The following is a 20,172-nucleotide window of genomic DNA, read 5'->3' as shown; positions in this document are numbered from 1 at the left end:
CCATCAGTGGGAATCACTAATGGAACTTGTTCTAAGCATTCCTTTGGGTTCTAACTCAATTGAGAAGTATATCTACTTCCTTCAAATGCTTTCATGTGTCCCCACCATCATAGATGATGGGGCCAATGGGATCAAGGACCCCAAGGTCTACCCACTCAAAATAATGTTTTCTATGAGGGGAGAAATTAGCTTGAAGACGAGTTGCTAAATCCAGTTCCTGTCCCCACCATTTTTAATGCCCTGTTGCAGGACTGCTGCCAACCCAACAATCCAACCACCTTTTGGATGGTATAATTGAATATATCAAATGGTAACAGCTTTGAATTGTAGTTGAGCAAAGAAGCTAACATCTTTGTGTCTGCTATATGTTTATATAAGGCCACTGCATTGTCCCGGGTACAAGTCCTCTCTGGTGACCAGTGGTTTAGGAGTAAAGAACAACATCTGTTGTGTGTTCTTCCTTACTCTTCCATGTTGTTTGCAAAGACATTTAGGCTACAATCCTGTGCCCACCTTGCTTGGGAATACGCCCCATTGCACTTAGTGGGACTTACTTCTGAGTAAAGATGCATAGGATTGCACTGTTAATGTACATTTAACGTTGAGACCCTCGGTCATTCACTGTGATTTTCTGGTCGTTTTGTCTTGATGCACTTACAGACTTTAGAACAATTCTTTAGTATCTCCTTTTCTGCTATTCTTGCTAGAATTAATAATGCTTCCCAAATATGTCATTTTGCCTTGCTACCTAAACCTGTGGCTAGTGTTTTCCATTGGACCATGAAGATAAAAAGGCATTGGGGAAAGAGTGGCAGTAGTCAAGGTACTAGATCAAGGTAGAGGTGACTGGTCTGGATTTCCTCTTAATATGCTTCCACCATCACTGTTTATAGAGGGACTAGTTATATCTGTTGGCACATAACGAGAGATGTGCCTAAGGATGTATTGGCTAGTGATTTGTTGGTGATGTACAAACGTGGTGTGCTTCATTGCATTGACCAGCAATGGATTTATTAGATTTGCAAATGTTTTCATTGCATTGCTTTCTTTTAATCCTATTAGTCTGAGCTGAGTCGTTGCACTTTGAATCCTCCTCCTAGAAATACTGTCAATATTTACTCAAATGATTCCAAGGCATTTCAAGGATGTTTTTATTTTGCATAGGTGCGCATGAGCCACTTTGATGTGCATCCTTCACCATCTCTGGCTAAGAGCAATTCCCGATTCCTGGTGACCATCCCTGAATAAGTGTTTGTGTAGAAAAATGTAACGTATGACCTGTTCCTAGGTGGATACATTCTGCCATGGTTGTTCATTGTAGTGACATTGGGAGTAGCCACAACTGCAGGAATTGTGGCTAAAGTAGATGCATGTACTGCCAGTATGCACGTCAATCCATGCGTTCCTGTGTCTGGAGATGGGATTGCATAGATGCAGTAGGGAAAGGTGGCCAGTATGCATGTATGAACTAGCCCAAAGCTAAACTTACGGAAGCTCAATTTTGTTCTGACTTTGGGAGACTCTGTGGGATAAGGTATTAGAGCCCCTCTTCCTGGCCTGTGAGAATGCAACCAGAACTCAGGGTAGCGGGACGGTGAATTAAAAGGATTCCAGTCAATTTCTATAAGATAAAGATGGAGAATAGGGTGGGAGCCGTGGGAGGGTGTAGTTGGAGGTCTCCTTCTGAAGGCATAATTACTGTCGCAGCAAACATGTCAAAATTTGGAAACGGCTGAGGGAGAATTTAAGAAGTCCCTTGTACACACAAGGGAGAAGACATGACTTGCTGTGCTGAAAATAGGGAGTCTCTGCACCTCCTGAAATACCCAGATTTGACTAAAATTAAGAGGATGAAATGGGCTCCAATTTCAGGTCATTCCATTTACGACATCCTCCCAGGGAAAATGGGAAAACTTAGCATCTCTACCTCTTCTTTTGTCCCCCACCCCAAACCTTTCTCCTTATCTGCAGACCCTTTTCTTACCATTTTGTCTTCCCTTCCTGTTGTTGTAGTTTGACATTGTGTTAAGGGTGTGGGGGCTATGTGGAAATGCTGAAATGTAGCAGGAAGGATATATAGGAACTACTGGGCAACCCGCCTGTTTATGTCAGTCTTGTGCTGTGTCACAAATATCCCATAATAAGTGTTGTGGCTTTGTCTTAAGAGCTCCTTTGTTTTCTGACCATTTTGTTCTATGCACCACTGTGGGGGGGGCCCTTTTATATTAAGCAGTTACTCAAGATAAATGCATTCTGCTATCAAAACAACATTGCCATCAACTGAAGAGGCCTTTCTGGTATTTCATTTTCTCCAAGCCCACCTCTAGACTATCTTCAGAACGTACGAAGGCTTATATATCACTTACATATAATTTTATATAATACATAATTTTATATCTTTTTTCAGGCTGTCCTGCAAATACTTTTACAGAGAGTCTGACTGGCAAGGTCTGCCTCCATCTCCATGGTTGTTCTCACGCGAGCTGGGGTCTATGTAAACTAGGCTTCTACCCACATGGTTCCTGTAACAGTGCCATCACCATATTAAACATGGTGTCCCTTTGGGAGCATGTGTGGTATGCTAAGCGCACAGTTAGAGGAACCATATGGGCAGAGGTCTTTACCCCAACTAGGTGGTTGCTCCAATGCCAGTGCAAAGGGGGCGGGGGCTAGCATAAGGGTGTGGAGGGTGAGTGGGCTAGTAGGATTATTTTGTGGGCTAATGACACTTGTGGGATTATTTATAAGGCTGATCTAAGTGGAAGCTAAGCAGTGTTGCAAGGCATGTTTTATTTTAGTCATGGGGGCTGAAGCCTTTGGGATCCTGATCAAAAGTACTCACCCACCCACGTGTTCTGTGGCTTCCTGGCATACAAAAATCTGTGGGAGCCAGAAGGATTCCCAGGACTGACACCAGTCTGACTGGTTAGTATGCAAGGCTGCTCTCTCCCTTGCCCTCCTCTACTCCCCTCACTCATTTGCTTATCTGTGGTCTGGCATTGTTGGCAACTGCAAGTGTGAAGTAGAACAAAAACTTTGGCATCTCTACAGCAGCATTGGCATATCAAAGAGGAGCTTGTTTGGAGGCTTTAGAAGAAGAAAGGAAGCAGTTTAAGCGCTTGACTATAGTCACTGACAAGACCCCCGCCCCCACCCCGCTAACTTTGGAGGGTTCAACAACTCAAATTAAGCTCCAGTGTAAATAAGCTAACAGCCTCCTCTCCTTCTAGTGCATTTTAGAACATAACAATGCAACTAAATGGAAATCGTGGCATCAGTTTTTCTGTCTGTGTACCATCCTTTCACTCACCTAAGGGAATGGATGATTGTAGGTCTTTGCAATAACAGTATGAATGATCTAAGCTTGGATGTGTACATTTCTGTTTTACTCCATGAACAAGAGTTAAAACTGGCTTAGGAACATGCTGCAAACTCTCACACTCTGGTTCCCTCCTTTTTATTTTCCCAGGCTTTTTAGCCCTTCAGTTCTAAAAATTTGTGTTAGTGTGTTCTTAGATTTTTGCACTGCTGCTGGCTTTTACCACTGTTACTGCTTTGGTTTTATTCTATGTTAAACTTATAGTTTATATTAAGTTTTGCTATATTATTGTATTTTATGCTTTTAAGCTTTGTCTTGTAAACTGCCCAGAGAGCTTTGGCTAATGGGTGGTATAGAAATGTAATAAATGAAATAAATGATAAGTAAAACTATTGGTTAGTAGAGGAGACCCAGAAATGGAAGGGGGAATCAGCGCATGAGAGGGGAGAAGGGTGTGTGGGCTCTCTGACACATTTGTAACCCTCTAAACCATGATTTGAAGTGTTATCTAAATTGAGCTGTGGTCTCCTTGGGTTGTGGTATTTCCCCCGCTTGGATGTGAAGAACCACTTCTTTCTGCAGCATTATGTTGAGAAAATGGAAATTGCCCCTTAGGTCTCATGAACATTGCGGGAGGGGTGGTTTCAGATGCTTAATTGGCTGGGGATTTTGCCATCTTCTTTGTAACCATAATCCACTTTCTTCCTAAAATAGAGTTAAGGGCAGCATTGTAATTCAAGAACATTCTTTATAACCCTACTGAAATGGACTGAGTAGTGCCTGCTTCTCTAACCGTTGAATTAGTGCAAATCTGTCTTTTCTCAGCAGGTCAATTGTAGTTGTTTGGGTCTCCTTCAAATTGATATAGCTGTAGTTCTAGCCTGGCCTTTTCCCTGACAACTAGTTTTCCACATGCAGGTAATTTTTTTCTGTAGAGAGGAGCATTCAGTCATGTGAACAAACACCTGCAACGGTACAGCCTAGACACAGATTTGTCCATTCTGTGAGAGCCAGGTATTGGAGCTGGACGGAAGGTTGTTCTATACCTAATGCACCCCCGAGAAGCATCATGCAAAGCTTTTGTTGTTGAGACCTCCAGGGAAGACTTTTCTATATGATGGCTTACTCCAGTGCTTAGCAGCTTTTTCATAAATAGGTTCTTCCTTATATTTACCTAAATCTATTTCCCTGGGACTTGAAACATTTGATTTTGTTATCATAACTTTAGTAGAAAGAGTAAATAATTGCATCCCAACTCCGAAATCCTATGAAATATTTTGAAAACGTCACTCACCCATTTTCCTCCTAGGCTAGATACTCCAGTTCATAAACCTGGCCCTTATGGGATTGCCTTCTACATTCTTTATCACCTTTGTAGTTTAGCTGTACCCAGTGAGATTATGGTCTTGACATGTCATCACACTATTTGGTTTCCATCTTGCTCATTTGCATTTGAAAGGGAAGATTTAGGCAGTGGGCCACACACAACAGGTAGATGTGTGTGTATTCATAACACTGAAAAATTAAAGGGAAGGTATACTCAAATTGTACTTTTCTACCTGACTTCTGAGTTGATAATTGTGGCTAATTAGTTTGCAAAGGAGATGTTGTTGTTGTTTTTATTTGCAATGTTAAAAAAAAACATGCAAAGAAAGGAGAGAAACCGGTAACGAAAGAAGAACAGAAGGGGAAAAAAAGAAAGAACATTACATAAAAGCATATCCATTCATAATAATTGTTCACAACACAATTAATACAAAGAAAAGAAAGAAAAGATTCTACACTTTAAATATATACATTAATATAGGGAGTCCATATATCTAAATAAGCACCTAAATGAAATTGACAGTAGGTGATATGTACTAAAGTAACTGCAAGAGCAGTAAGATCTTCAGACTGTTGAATGATAGGTGATGGTGTTTATCCTTCCGGACTTGAAGTATCAGCTCTTTGCAGCCTGCCTCTCAAAGTCCACTTTTGCTGTCCATCTGTTAATCCCCACATTGCAGGAATATAATTTAAAAGCACATGAACTCCTGCAATTATCACAGATTTTTCAAGAACGACATTTATATGAGCAATGACTTTCAACTAGAAAGACGCCACCACAGGGTATGCCCACCTCATGTGCCTCAAAGAAGCATTGTCTGAATTATATCACCAGCATCTAGCAGAGCTAACCAGCTTCTTAACAAGCCCCTGTGGTGTCTGATATACAATACACATATTGTTGAATCACCTTCAGTTTGAAATCTGCAGAAAGTACATGTGGAAGCTATTGATTGGGCTGTATAAAGCATTCTGACTCTCATTCCTCTGTAACCGTCTGAACATCCACTTTATTACATTCCAAAAGTCATTTATAAACAGCTATTGTAGGCTTAGCTTCCTGTAAAGAACCAATTAATTCCTCCAGCAATACTGGAAGTGCTGAAGGGCCATGTATGGACACCAACAGGTGTTGTAGTTGAATATATCGCCACCCAGCACTAGACAGTAAGTTATATCTAAGTCTCAGTACTGCAAATGGTAGAAAATCTTTATTCGATCCTATTAGCTGATCTAACTAAATTCTACTGTCAACCCAATTCCTCCACATATAAGGCCAGTGCTCTGTTTTCAAAACTGGATTCCTTCATAAAGTTAATTTAGCATGAGAATATGGATTAAACTGCAGCTGTTGAGACATTGGGGCTGGTCACACATCACACTAACCTGTGGTGGGTGGCACACTACCAAGCTACTGGGTAGGTTATGCAAACAACCTACTGTGCTTCGGCCAGACAATCAGGCAAATAAGCTACACAGAGTAGTTTATTTCACCCTCCCTCACCCCCTCCTCCTCCTGTAGTCCTCCCATCCAACCGGGCAGGTATCCCAACTTTCTTTGCATTGGGAATAGAGATCGCTTGAGAGGAGCAGAGCAGCAGCATTTTTGGCCACTGTTTACAAGCAGTTCTGCAGGCGATCTCTGTAACCCACGCTGGTGCGGCAGACAACACGCTAGCCCACCATAGGTAAAACAACCCTTACTGCAGAGTATGGATTCTGAGGGTGGCTTAATCAGAGGAATTAAACCATCATGGGAGGGAAAAACACACACACACACAAAACACACCAGCCCTTCATGGGCAGCTCAGGCCGCTCATGGAGCCATTCCTTTCTTTTTAATATACGTATTCTAATAGCATACTGCCAGAAAGAGGTGCCAAATAAGTTGACTCCAGAACAACCCGTGGAGGAGAATTAAAACAAAAAGATACTTTGCTTTCCTGGGACAACCTAAATATTTAAGCCTTATGTAAATATCCATTGGCTTGGATTCAGAGTAGCCTTTCCAGTTGCAGAAGGCAGGTGATCCACTGAAGACTGCCACTCATGAAAGGGGAAGGGGAAGTAATTTTCACCAATTCCTCCTCCTGCACCAAGCCTCCAGAGCGGACCTTCAAGGGGTGAAGGAAGGATGGGCAAAAATTGCCTCTCCCCCCTCCTTTCCTGAGCAGTGTTCCACTGATGGGATCTCTGGAACCAACCCATTGTTTGTAAACTTCAGAGTCTAGGTACACTTTAACCCCACAAGATGTTATAATGTCATTCATACTTCCTTTTGAAAATAATTCAAAGCTAAAATGACCCAGTCTGAGGCATGGTAGTTTTTGTTTGCTAACTGACTAATGGATAAATATTGCATGTAACAACAGCTGTCTAACAGGGCCATGTTTTTTCCTCATTTTAATGAATCTAGTAAGTTAACTTTGTGTAACTCTCAGGATACAAGTCCCACTTTCCCGTTTACCATGATCTAGAGGGAATTGGGTGGGAATTGTTAAATACTATTTTATGTTCCTTTTAATATGACTGAATACCTTTTAGGAGCATAGGAAGCTGCCTTATACGGAGTCAGATCATTGGTCCATGTAGCCCAGTATTGTCGGCATTGACTGGCAGCAGTGGCTCTCTGGGTTTTCAGGCAGGAGTTTTTCCAGCTTTACCTGGAAGTGCTGGGGATTCTGCATGTAAAGTATGTGCTCTAGGACTGTGGTACATCCCCTATTATTTTTGTTAATATTAACAGGTCTTTGTTTGCCCCTGGGATAGTTCCCAACCCTGGCCAAACGACAAAGCATTGCCTAAACTAAGCTAAATTAGAATTACATCTAATATAATGCAAATATGCCTGGACTGTACAGCCACTTGACTTCAGTCAAAAAAGGTATGCTTGTCAGCTTGTTTCTAACTGTGGATATCCAGGGACCCCTGCAATGTCAGCTACCCAAGTTAAGCCCTAGAGAAGGATCTGGTTGACTCAGTCCAAATTTCAAGTGTTCATATTAACCAAGAGTGGATCTCAGAATGACAAGCATGTGGAGTCACCCATGCAGAGGACAATCTGGACACCACTTATGACAGCTTTTGCTAAAGCAAGTTCTCTCAGGGTGTTGTCCTAAAGGTCTTGAATGGCCCTGCCTCCTCTTTGTGCTGTAAACAGAGCAAAGGATTGAGTGAAAATTCCCTAGGGCACCACTACACCAGCCTAAAATCCTGCATTTAAAACAGGGCTTTCTGCTTCCGTTTTAAATGCAGGATCATGACTCCCTTTTTCACATGCTTCCTTTTCCCCTCTCTGTATTGCCCCTGCAGTAGGCTTCGAATTCTTAATTTAGAGGTGCCAAGATAGTGATAAATCAGATCCAGGTTTGCTTACAAGGAGATACTTTATTGAGTACAATCAGCACACAGGCATACCCAATGGTTGGAACAGACAGCTTCTCTGAACCCAGAGCCATGGGGTAAAATGGGTTTTATACCATACATGTTAGCAGTGAGGCAGCATAACAACAGCAAGCGTTAATTAGCATTCATTTACAACTTTCTCAGCATAACAGTGCTTGGTCAGAAGGCAACTTTCCCAGCACAGACACCTGCAGCTCAGCATAAACATGTGCTGAGGCCACTCTCTATTGACCTTTGACTCATCTCACATGCTCAGAGGCCTACTAGCAAGGGAATTGCACTAATAATGAACCTAAGCAGAGCATTATGGATCTCTAGGCCCCTCTAACACTACAAATACCTTGGTTCCAGGCCTGGGGGCAATACACCCCCCCTTTCCCCCTCCTTCTCCCTGTATCTGAGTCTTCCGTTACCTTTCATTGATCTCGCTCCTCTTCTTGCCCCTTTTCCTCTTTTCACGGAAGGAACTCAAGCAGAACACAGCAGGGTAATTTGATAGCTCATTATCTGAGATCTATTTAAAAACAGAACAAAGAGCATTTAGTGCAGGAGATGCCTTGGAGGATCACGGCATCATCTAAAGAGCCCACAAACATCCATGATTGAACCATCTCAATAGCAGCATAAAAACTCCATGTGAAGGAGCCCCTAGTCTTTTTGGAAACATGATACCAGAAGTACACTTAAAATTCCAGTATGCCCACCTTTGGTCCAAATCCTTCCCAGCCTCTTCCCTGGATTTTTGGGTTCCATTTTTTGTAAAGGCAAAATGGAACGATATAATAGAGTTCAATAACATGTGGCACTGTACTTATCTGCCAGATCTGAGCTAAAAGCCAACATGATCCATGTTGAGAAGTGCCAGATTTCTGTCTAAAGATATAATTAAATGTTTTTCTGTTCTTGGTTTGCTCTGGGAAGGACACCCATCTTTGCATCTAATGCAGCCCATGGCAGCTATCCAGATCAAGATCATACATTTTACATTGCAAAGCAGGTATATAATTACAAGACATCAGAGTTGCTTTTATGTATTTTTTCCAGATGTTGTATGTCTATTTTCTTTTGCCTGTGGTAGCCATAAGCATGATTTGAGCATGAAATAAAGAGTTTGAGGAATGTACAGTATTCATCTTGCTTCAGTGTGGTTATATACATTCTCATTGGCAATTGGCAATTTCCTGATCACAGACCATAATTAGGGTCTTCATTCATGATCTCTGTAGAGGAAGTTGTTTTGAAAGGGGAAGGGCTTCCGTTTTTGTTTTAGTTGCCTATGGATTCTGTGCTACATACTACCAAGTTTTACATGTTCTTTGTAATAGTCCTGAAAATATAATTCCACTTTATTTGGCCAGTTGTTACAGCATTTATATGTGTACAGCTATTATGGAAAGTTTTGGCTATTCTCTCTTGTAGAAGAGAATGGCAAAGAAAGATTGGGTCACATAGTAAAATGTTGTGAGAAGGAATGTGTCTAAGAATGGAGGATTTATTTATTTATTTCTATGCCACCCAACAGCTGAAGCTCTCTGGGCAGTTCACAAAAATTAAAACCACAAAGTGCAGCATAACACAATATAAAATATAAAATCTTAAAACCACAAAATAACAGTAAAACCAAAATAAACCCAAGCAGCGATGCTGCGGAAGGCACAGACTGGGTTTGGATGATATATCACAGCATATGCAACCCCTGCTTGGGGGTTGTCGTGCAAAGGTTGTTTAACCCTCTCATAACCCATGCTCACCAGGTTCTTCTGTCACGACAACCCCCAAGCAGTGGTTGCATATGGCGGGTGCATGCTCGGCAGCCTCACCATGGATTAAATAACCCCCAGTGGGCTGTCGTGTCGTGTGAATAGTCTCCCTGTGTTGCACTAGCATTTTCCATACCAAACACACAAAAGGTAAAAATAAAATATGCTCAGGCATGCTTCTTGAAATAACTGTGTACACATGTCTGGGAAACCTGATCAGTCCAGGTTTCCCAGGGGGATATGCATGCATATTGTATTTCCACACTTTAAACATTTGATGAAAATACTAGTGCAACACCAGTATCTTCACCAGGAATGTAAGGGTTGGAACCAGACTTACTCATACTTCGTCCCACCAATACCGATAGGACTTAAGTTAGTTGGTGGGGCTACTCTACTCGAAGTTCCATAAATTTTGGTAGCTCTGCTCTAAGTAAGACTAAGCCTAGACCCACTTCTAAAAGTGAAAAGGTGCCTTGAGAGAGAGACCTGGTTTGCGCAGTCACCATGGCCCACTGTGACTTAGTAGCCGTGGTGGGTTGCGGTGCCCACGGATGCAATTTGACAATCCAAGCCCCTGCTGCCGCAGCTTCTCACTACATGCAAACCCGTTGAGCGTGTGTTGTTGGGGTGCTTGACAAGCCACTCGGAACGCATGGTCTGTTTTAGGGTTGTGGGTGGCTTGTCAACCACCCCAACAACTCACCCACAGCAGGGTTGCACGTAATAGCAAGCTGCAGCATGCTCCCACCTCACATATTCAAAATGGTGGCCAGTGCCACAACAAGAAGCGAGGAAATTCCACCATGGTGGTTTCTCATTATATGTGAACCAGGCCAAAGAGAATGTAGCGGCTCGGCTGTTCTTAGGAGCTGCCCCTTTTCAGCATGTAACTCCTTTGTTGAGTGAACTGTACTGGCTGCATATGTGCTACTGGGCCAGGTTTAAGGTTTTGTTACTGGTTGATAAAGCCCTAGACAACTTTGGATGAGGATATTTGAGAGAATGGTTTCTCCTTTGCCTGCCAGCCTGGTCACTGAGGCCATCGGAGGAGGTGCTCCTCCATGGACCTGTGATGCATTTGGAGACCACTCAGTGTAGAGCCTTCAATATACTGGCTCCCTCTCTGTAGAACTCCTCTGCCTGCCAGTGTCAGGCAAGCACCAATGTTGTTTTGTTTTCAGCAGATGCTGAAGACATTTTTATTCAAACAAGCCACCCCTGATTGATCAGCCACAGTTTTACTGACATAATCCAGCTCCCTTCCTCAGGGCAGAGACAGCCGTGGTATCAGTAGAAGCTAGGGCACAGAAGGCAGCCCTTCTATATTATAAGAGGGTCCTGGACATGCCAGAAGATCGCCTCCCCAAGCTTTGCTTAAGAGAACAAATGAAGAAGGGTGGCTGGGCTAATTTATGCCAAGAGTTGCTAACATCTAAAAACCTTCTACCAGATATTTTTACAATACTGGGAGCCAAAAACAAACTGAGGGATTGGATTAATGGAATAGATAATAGGCAGGACCTAGATCTAATTAAATGTTCAAACTTTTCTCAGTGGTATTATTTGTTTAAAACGGATCATGAAAGAGTTCAATATCTGCAAACTCTTACTTTTGCTTCTTTGAGAACATCATTTACAGAATTACATTTTCAAACCATGCCCACAGCATTCTTGAATGGAAGATATAGGCATGTTCCAAGAAACCTACGGTTCTGTATCTGTGGCATGGGAGAGGTAGAGGATATGTCACATTAATTACTGTACTGTCATTTGTACCCAAACCCCAGGGAGAGATTCCTGGGACAGATTTTGGCATCCTTACAGGGTAAAAGTATCTGTGCAAAGATTTGTTGGTTATTGTCAGACTGCGACCCTTATGTTACACACAGAACAGCTCTGTTTGCTAAGGCTGCAAAACATATTCGTGCAAGAGCTCTGAATGCTCTTGCAGTGGACAGTGCAGGTGATTCGTTAAGCTGATTCTGTTTCCCTTCTGTTACTGTATGATATTTTAAGTTATGTTGCTTGTAATGGCTATTAGTCAAATACAATAAAATTCTCAGATTTCAGGTATTGACATAATCTGATTGTAAATACTTTTATTCTGTGTTTTGATTCTTTTTTTCTTGATTGTTCACTGCTTGGGAATCTTGTTAAATATAGAGTGGTATATCAGTCTTGTAAACAAACATAAGAAGACCCATTTCTCCAAACACTGGAATTGCTTTGCCTTCCTCTATCTTGTTAGTTAGGAAGAACATTTGGTGACGTGCCTCCATAATTGTGTGCAATCACAGGGGATAGAAACTTGGTTCTCCTACCCCCTCCCCATGCATGCTTTTTCATGAAAGCGAAGACTCTCAGGATTCTTTTCAACATCCTGCTTTTCATGTTAAACTGTAAATTGTTGGGTAAAGATAGTAGCAAAAACAATGTGGGCTTTGCTTGTTTGGTGGCTTTTTGTATGTTATATTTATTGTTTTTAGAAGTTATTAGCCCATTTGGCTCCTTCCCCCCCAACAATTTTTCCTAGATCAATCTGTGTCTTGGGGCCAAATGAGACTAGATGGTCAAGATCTGTGATTGGAGAATTGAATTGGGGCTATGGTGCTGGTTTCCTGTGTGTGTGTTTTCTGATCATAATCTAGCAAAGCTGCTGTTAGCTATGCTGCAGGAAGGACAGATCTCCTGTGTCTGGTTGGTCCCTAAGAATTCTAGTTCTTAATACTCTGACATATAATGATTGCTACATCGCTACATGAGTGCCAAGTCACTCCACTGAAATGCACAGCAATTAATCTTAGCTTTAATAATAATCATCTCCAAACTGCTAGAGTGAAATACTGAAACAGTTGTTAGGAAGAAGATCACTTGTTTTGCCATTCCATCAGCAGAACAGAATGTTTTAGTAGCAGCAAGGGCATGGTTTTTCTCAGACGTCATTAAGACTGATTTTTACAGAGAATCGGTTGGATAATTACAGACTTTTTAATCAGGATTCTCATAACTTTTATATGTTATATATACAGAACATGCTCTGTACCACCAGTTTTGTATAAACTGTGTTTTCCTTCCAGGTTATAAATGTTTGAATACTGTAGTGTGTGTGTACCAATATAATATAAAAATTGTTGTAGGCTTAAACCACAGTTTATTGTAGACTTAACTGCTGGGTTGTTTAGCCCCTAAACTACCCAGCACTCTAGATTCACACGTCACACTCAACAATCTATAAATGGGATGATTGTAGGTTAAGTAAAAGCAGAAGTGGTGAGCATGCAGGAGATAGCCCACTCACTCTTTCCCACTTGTCCCTGACAGCCCATATGTTGTTTAACCCATGGGCTGTCATTACATATGAACCAGGTCACTGTTGCAAATGTGTTGCTGTACCATTGTTAGCTCTGAAAATGGAAGGGAAGAGAACTTGAGTAGAGGAGGGAGAAGGAGCATATAAGCCAGAGGGGCACTCCCTTGAGGAGATCTTCACTGCAGAAGACATAGGACAGATACCTGTGCCTGCACTGATATTTTCAGGAAGGAGACAAATAGTGGTGACAAAAGATGAAGTACTCAGCCTTATTGATAAATTGAAAGCAAACAAATCACCTGGCCCAGATGGCATCCATCCTAGAGTTCTCAAAAAACTCAAATATGAAATTGTTGATATAACCAAAATATGCAACATGTCCCTCTATACCAGAGGACTGGAAGATGGCCAGTGTAATTCCAGTTTTCAAAAATGGATCCAGGGGGGATCCAGGAAATTACAGGCTGGTTAGCTTAACGTCTGTTCTGGGTAAATTGGTTGAAGGCATTATTAAAGATAAAATTAGTAAGCATATAGAAGGACAAGCCCTGCTGAAAAAGAATCAACATGGCTTCTGCAAAGGTAAGTCCTGTTTCATTAACCTTTTAGAGTTCTTTGAGAGTGTCAATGAACATGTAGACAGGGTGATCTGGTAGACATTGTTTACTGGGACTTCCAAAAGGCTTTTGACAAAGTCTGTCATCAAAGACTTCTGAGAACTTAGCAGTCATGGAATAAGAGGACAGGTCCTCTTATGGATTAGTAACTGGTTAAAGAACAGAAAGCAGAGAGTAGGAATAAATGGTACATTTTCCCATGGAGGGAAGTAAATGGTGGGGTCCTGCAGGGATTTGTACTAGGACCAATGCTTTTCAACCTGTTTATAAATGATCTGGAATTAGGAGTGAGCAGTGAAGTGGCCAAGTTTGTGGATGACACCAAATTATTTAGGGTGGTTAAAACCGAAAGGGATTGTGAAGAGCGCAAAAAGAATCTCTCCAAACTGGGAGAATGGGCATCTCAATGGCAAATGCAGTTCATTGTAAGTAAGTGTAAAGTGATGCACATTGGGGCAAAAAAGCGCAACTTCAAGTATTACCTGAAGGGACCAACCAAGAATGAGATTTTGGGGTTGTGATGGCGAGCTTGATGAAGATGTCAACCCAATGTGCAGCCACTGTAAAAAAGAAAAGAAAAAAAAGGCAAACTCCATGTTAGGCATAATTAGAAAAGGAATTGAGAATAAAACTGCCAATATCATATTGCCCTTGAACAAATCTGTGGTGCGGCCACACGTGGAATACTGTGTCCAGTTCTGGTAACCATACCTAAAAAAAGATATTGTAGAGCTGGAAAAAGTGTAGGAAAGGGCAATGAAAATGATCAAGGGGCTGGAGCATCTCTTCTATGAGAGAAGGTTACAACAGCTGGGATTGTTTAGCTTGGAATAAATGAGGGTAAGGGGAGACATGATAGAGGTGTACAAAATTATGTATGGTGCAGAGAATATGGGTAGGGAGACATTTTTCTCCCTCTCTCAAAATAGTAGAACCCGGGGTCATCCCGTGAAGCTGATTAGTGGGAGTTTCAGGACAGATAAAAGGAAGTACTTCTTCACACAGCGCATAGTTAAACTATGGAATTCGCTACCACAGGATGTAATGATAGCCACCAATTTGGATGGCTTTAAAAGGGGGTTGGACAAATTCCTGGAGGAAAAGTCTAACAATAGCTACTAGTCCTGATGGCTATGTGCTACCTGCAGTACCAGAGGCAGTGAGCCTATGTACAGCAGTTGCTGGGGAACATGGGTGGGAGAGTGCTATTGTGCTCATGCCCTGCTTGTGGGTTCCCGGTTGACAGCTGGTTGGCCACTGTGTGAACAGAAGGCTGGACTAGATAGACCCTTGGTCTGATCCAGCATGGCTCTTCTTAAGTTCTTATGTACAGGATAAGTTTTCCAGCCTAGCAGCACCGAGACTCATGCAGCAGTCCTCCAGGCTCTGACCATATCTAGTCAATTAATGTGCTTCAGTTTTACCTTGCACATAAAAGTGGTTATTATCTTAGCCTGACGAGAGAGAGAGAGGAACTGAGTGTTATAATACTTCTATTTGGCATTAGTAGCTCTGTTTGTCCCTTATCTGCCAGAGCATCCGTTCTGCTCTCCACAGCAGTAGACAATGTTGTCTACCAGCACACCCAGTTAGTAAGCAAAAGATTCTGCTAGCAAACCACAGTCCCGTCCCCCCCCAATCAAAACTAAATCTTGAGATCTCCCTGTTTTATTGTATTCTGTTACGTTACATACTAGGAACATTCCATTGTTCCATATTCACTTTTGCCTATTTCGAAATATAAAATCTTCCCCTAGCAATTGTACCCTACCAATGCCGCTTTCTTTCTTCCTAAAGCAAACTCATGGATTGTTCTCTTAAATACCTTTCCTATGTAGGGTGAAAGAATACTGCCATTCTTCACTTTGAATAATTTGAGTTAACAGCTTGTTCTCAAGCTTTCTTTCAAGTTCAGTTTATTTATTAATTTATGTATTTTATATACAGCATTTTTACCTGGCCTTTCAGCCAGAAAAGGCTCCCAGGGCAGCTTACAAAGATTAATAACAACTTTATAGTAATTCATACCAATCTAAGCAGATAGCGCATCCTCCCTAATGGCATATGTCACTGAATATTTTAAGTGGAGTTGTAAGGCCTAACATAGGGAAAGAGACAATAGCTCAGAGGTAGGGCACTTGCTTTGTATGCAGATAGTCCAAGGTTCATCTCCAGTTTAAAGGATCAGGTAGCAGGTGATGGGAAATACATCCACCTGAAACCTTGGAGAGCCACTGCCAGTCACACAACAGATATTAATACTGGCAGGGTTAGATGGACAAATAGTCTGACCTTAAGGCAGCCTCCTAAAATAATGCAATACAAATGCCAGAAAGCAAGGGCTTGCCAAATTGAGCAATTCTACTCTCAGTCACTAACTCTGTAACCTTTGCTCTATTCTGCAGAAGGAAAAAAAGACATCTATGGATTAAGTTTCACAAATGATTAATTAAATCATGGATGAGAGGTGGGGAACCTATGGCCATGTTGTTGGATTCCAACCCACATCAGCCTCAGCCACCAAAGCTAATGGTCAGGGATAATGGGAGTTGCAGTCCAGTAACATCTGGCGGGCCACAGGTTTCCCACCCCTGGTTTAGAAGAATCCAATTTTTCTTCCGTTTTTCCACACACAAAAATGCCATGTTTAATATCGGAAACAGATATCGGATTCCAGATCAACAGTGTTTGCTGTTGAATATCTAGTAGATTAATTGCTTCCCTCCCCGATAAAAGCTTGCCCCAGTGTATTCTATCTGGTCTTTCCGCTCTTAGTTATAAATCTCTCACAGATGTCCCAGTGAAGTGTTGAAGACTGCCAATGTAGTTGCAGCATTGGCTATGATTCTAACCGTTCTAATATGGGAGGTCAGATGGTTTCAGTGGAATTATTTCCCTGTAATGCGTGTTTGGTATTCCAGTTGAACAGCTTTTATCTCTCTTACTCCTTCATATTGCCTTTTTATAATGATTTTCTGGTTTGCATTATGGAGCTTCTCTCTCTCTCTCTTTCTTTCTGCAGCATCATTGAGGATCTAGTCCTGATAGGCTCCCAGATCCATATTTCTTTCAGATTGAACAGATCTCTGAGGAAAAGGTATTGGCTGTATAGGGTGTGGCCACTGTGTATTTGGGGGGGAAGTACTTATCCAAATAGTGATCCAATGGCAGGAACTGCATTTTTCCTTCCTTGCAATGAAGCGCCTTTGTGGGTCTTGAGGCTCAGCATCACAGTGTTACAATCATACTGTTGTGGGATTGGACAAGAGACGGTTAGGCGCAATCCTATGCATGTTTAGACAGAAAAAGGTCCTACAACTCCCAGCATGCCCCAGCCAGCCATGCTGTCCAGGGAATGCTGGAAGCTGTAGGACTTTTTTCTGGATTGCACCCTTGATAGGCCAGGTATGGCTGGGAGCATCCTTTGTTACAGGTGATAAGTTGTCATAGCCAATGGCTTCCTGATACAAGATTATTTTGGGAATGTGTCTAGGAGAAACTGGAGAAAAGGGCAGACTTTTTCCTCCATCCCAGTGAAGGATGATGTAATCCTGGTGAGTCTGTGTGAGGAGAGACTACATTTTGGGTGAATCAGAGATGAAGACACAGAGGGTGAGGTCTTGGACTCCATAAGATAACAGCACTTTGTCTGTCTCCCTAGCGATCTGATGTGGGAATAGTGGACTCTGCTTGTCAGTGTTTTTTAAGCTCTGTGATCCCACCAATGTTTAACTTGTATATTTGTAACTAAATAAATATTCCCAATTGCCAGTAACTCTCCAGTGACCTCCTTCTAAAAGTAACAAAACCTGGATAAGCATTGTGCCCCTGGAACCTCTCACTGGTCTGAGTGCATAACAATATGAAGCTGCCATCTGGCCCAGTATCTGACAAACAGCAGCTCTCCGGGGTCACAAGCAGAGGTTTTTCCCATCACTCGCTGCCTAAGGGTACAACCCTATGCACGTTCAGACAGAAAAAGTCCTACAACTCCCAGCATGCCCCACCAGCATGGCTGGCTGTGGCATGCTGGGAATTGTAGGAGTTTTTTTTCTTTCCAAACGTACATAGGATTGTGCCCTAATTCTGTTAACTGGAGATGTCAGGAATTGAACCTGGGACCTTCTGCATGCAAAGCATGGGCACTAGCATTTAGCTACATTTTATGTGGTCTTGATAGGGCTTTTCAAAGACAGTTTTCATGTCAGGAAGCCTGGAATTAGGAGCTAAAAAACTCCTAACATTTTAACCAGTAAATCAAAGTTCTTTGGGCATGGCTGGGGCATTACATAAAAACCAAAAAAGATGTGAGCAAAGTGCAAAATGTTTTTGCTGTATAGCCTTTTTTTGTGGTGGTGAGGGGGGGAGATTGTTTTTCTTTAATAGCCTTGACCACATTTACTTGCTCCAAATCTTAACAAAAACTTATTATGACCTCTGGGCCAGGTAAAGACTCTTTGTAGATGAGATACAGCTGACGGACTTCCAGTTGGCCATTCAAGCTATATAATCAATTGCCTCTGTTCTTTTAGCATTGTGTGACATTGTGGCTGAAGTCAGTCCAACAAAATCTGTCGTGTACATGTGAGATCTTGGATGATGACTTGCATTATGGACAGTTCATATTCTAGATATAATCTAGTGGATTCCTATTCTTATTCCCTTGAAACTCCCTTTGAAATTTAATGTGCCTTATCTTCATTCTACTGCTGTTTTCTGTAAAACTTTTTTTTGGTCCGTTTGTGTAAATTAACCTCTGAGCCCTGAATCAAGCCAGTAATTGAAGTCTTCCAAGATAAATGGCTGACATCAATAGTCGCCCTTGAACTGAATTGGTAGTTCAGCATAGATATTTCCATCCTCAGTTTAATTATCCTTGAGGCCTTAAGTAACCATTGGGTTACAGCAAATTTTCCAGGTGAATTAAACAAGCTGGCAAAATGGTGGGATAGCAATTCCATTGTTTAATGTGCACCAGTAAAAGGGTCTTCTGTGTACATTCTTCACCATTATCCGTGTATAATGGGAGGGCGAAGTGTTCCTAATGTCAGTGAAGAGGGCAGAACTGAGGTGGCAGCCCATGGTCACAAGTATTGAAGGGCATAGCTTAGTGGCAGAGCACATGCTTTGTATGCAGAAGGTCCCAGATTCAATCTCTGGTAGGTAAGGCTACCTGAAACCCTGGAGAGCTGCTGCCAGTCACTGTGGACAATACTGGGCTAGATGGACCAATGGTTTGATTCAGTATAAGGCCGCTTCCTATGTCCCTAAGTATAGTGTTCACAATCTACATTTCCCTTATTTGGATTTGCTTGTGAATTTTTGTTTCACATGTACAAAAACCCTTTGAAGGTGCTAGCATGTCCCCTTCTTCTTTCCAGCCCCTTTATTAGCCAGGATACAATAACCCATATTATACAGGCTTGTCTCCGTCTCCTCCTCCTCTTTAAAATGTTTTTTTTTAGGAAGAAAAAGGTATTTGTGTGCTGTCTTGAGTTAGATACTTGCATGAAACTGAGAAACTTCCACTGCTACATTGAACGGGGGCAGCAGAGGGGCCAAGCAGAGCTTCATGATACTGTATTTTTAGCAGCACTGATACCTGTTTCGATAGATGAGCTCAGGACATGTCATACCCTTGCTGTGTGTCTAGAGTGTGGAGAGAACTGGTCTTATTTTGTGTTTGAAGAGCTTGCCCTTGTTCGTATTTCTGAAAGCCAAATGCTGTCTGTAACTTTATTGTGTGTCCATTTGTGTGGAATGTATAGCCATTCGGACTCTTTGTTCCTTTTATTTCCAGCTTGAATTTGCTAAAGTAACCGCCGTCTGCTAGGGCACCAAGTGACATAATTCAGACTTCCTAGTGTCCATCTCTAGCGTAGATGTAAAATGTTTAGTTTAACACTTCAAGCTTGCTTCGGAACCTATGCTGTGTCAGTTGAACGGGCATCAAAGCTGCACTTGTGGAGAACAGATGAAGCTGTTCCATACCTGTTACCTGCACATTCCAGCTTTACTCTCTGCTACTAGACAAGAACAGAACATTCAGTAATAGTCTACATTCCAGTACCAAGATTGACGTGAGTTATCTTGAGATGTATCCAAAGGCCAATTGGATGTACACCTGAATATACAAATAAAAACATGGCTTGTATGTGAGTGATTGGCCACTTGGCATGTTGCTGTACATCACATGTGGGCAATCCATGGGCCATGGGTAGTCTTCAAGTGTCAGTGCTGGTCCCCTAACTGCTCCCCCCCGCCCCATTATTTCCTTCCCTACACCTCTCTCACTGCGTCTGTTCCTAAAATTAAGCCTAAAATTATTTTTTTCGCCACTCTAGCCTGCCATACTCTGAAAGGCCAAACATATCCCATTTTTTAAAAGTCACACAACCCCTCCCTTCCTCCCCGCAAACACACAGGTAC

At 42.0% G+C, this 20,172-nt stretch overlaps 1 protein-coding gene across 1 annotated transcript in view; it reads left to right on the top strand.

The window, feature by feature from the left end:
- Positions 1-20,172, top strand: part of CD81 (CD81 molecule) — a 94,212-nt gene that overhangs the window by 1,759 nt on the left and 72,281 nt on the right. The window lies entirely within an intron of this gene.

Source organism: Heloderma suspectum, chromosome 1 (assembly GCF_057233095.1).
Source record: "Heloderma suspectum isolate Gila_16-S chromosome 1, 16-S_ref, whole genome shotgun sequence".
Taxonomy (NCBI): Eukaryota; Metazoa; Chordata; class Lepidosauria; order Squamata; family Helodermatidae; genus Heloderma; species Heloderma suspectum.
Note: the sequence above shows the minus strand (reverse complement) of the source record. Positions and strands in the feature narration are given on the sequence as shown.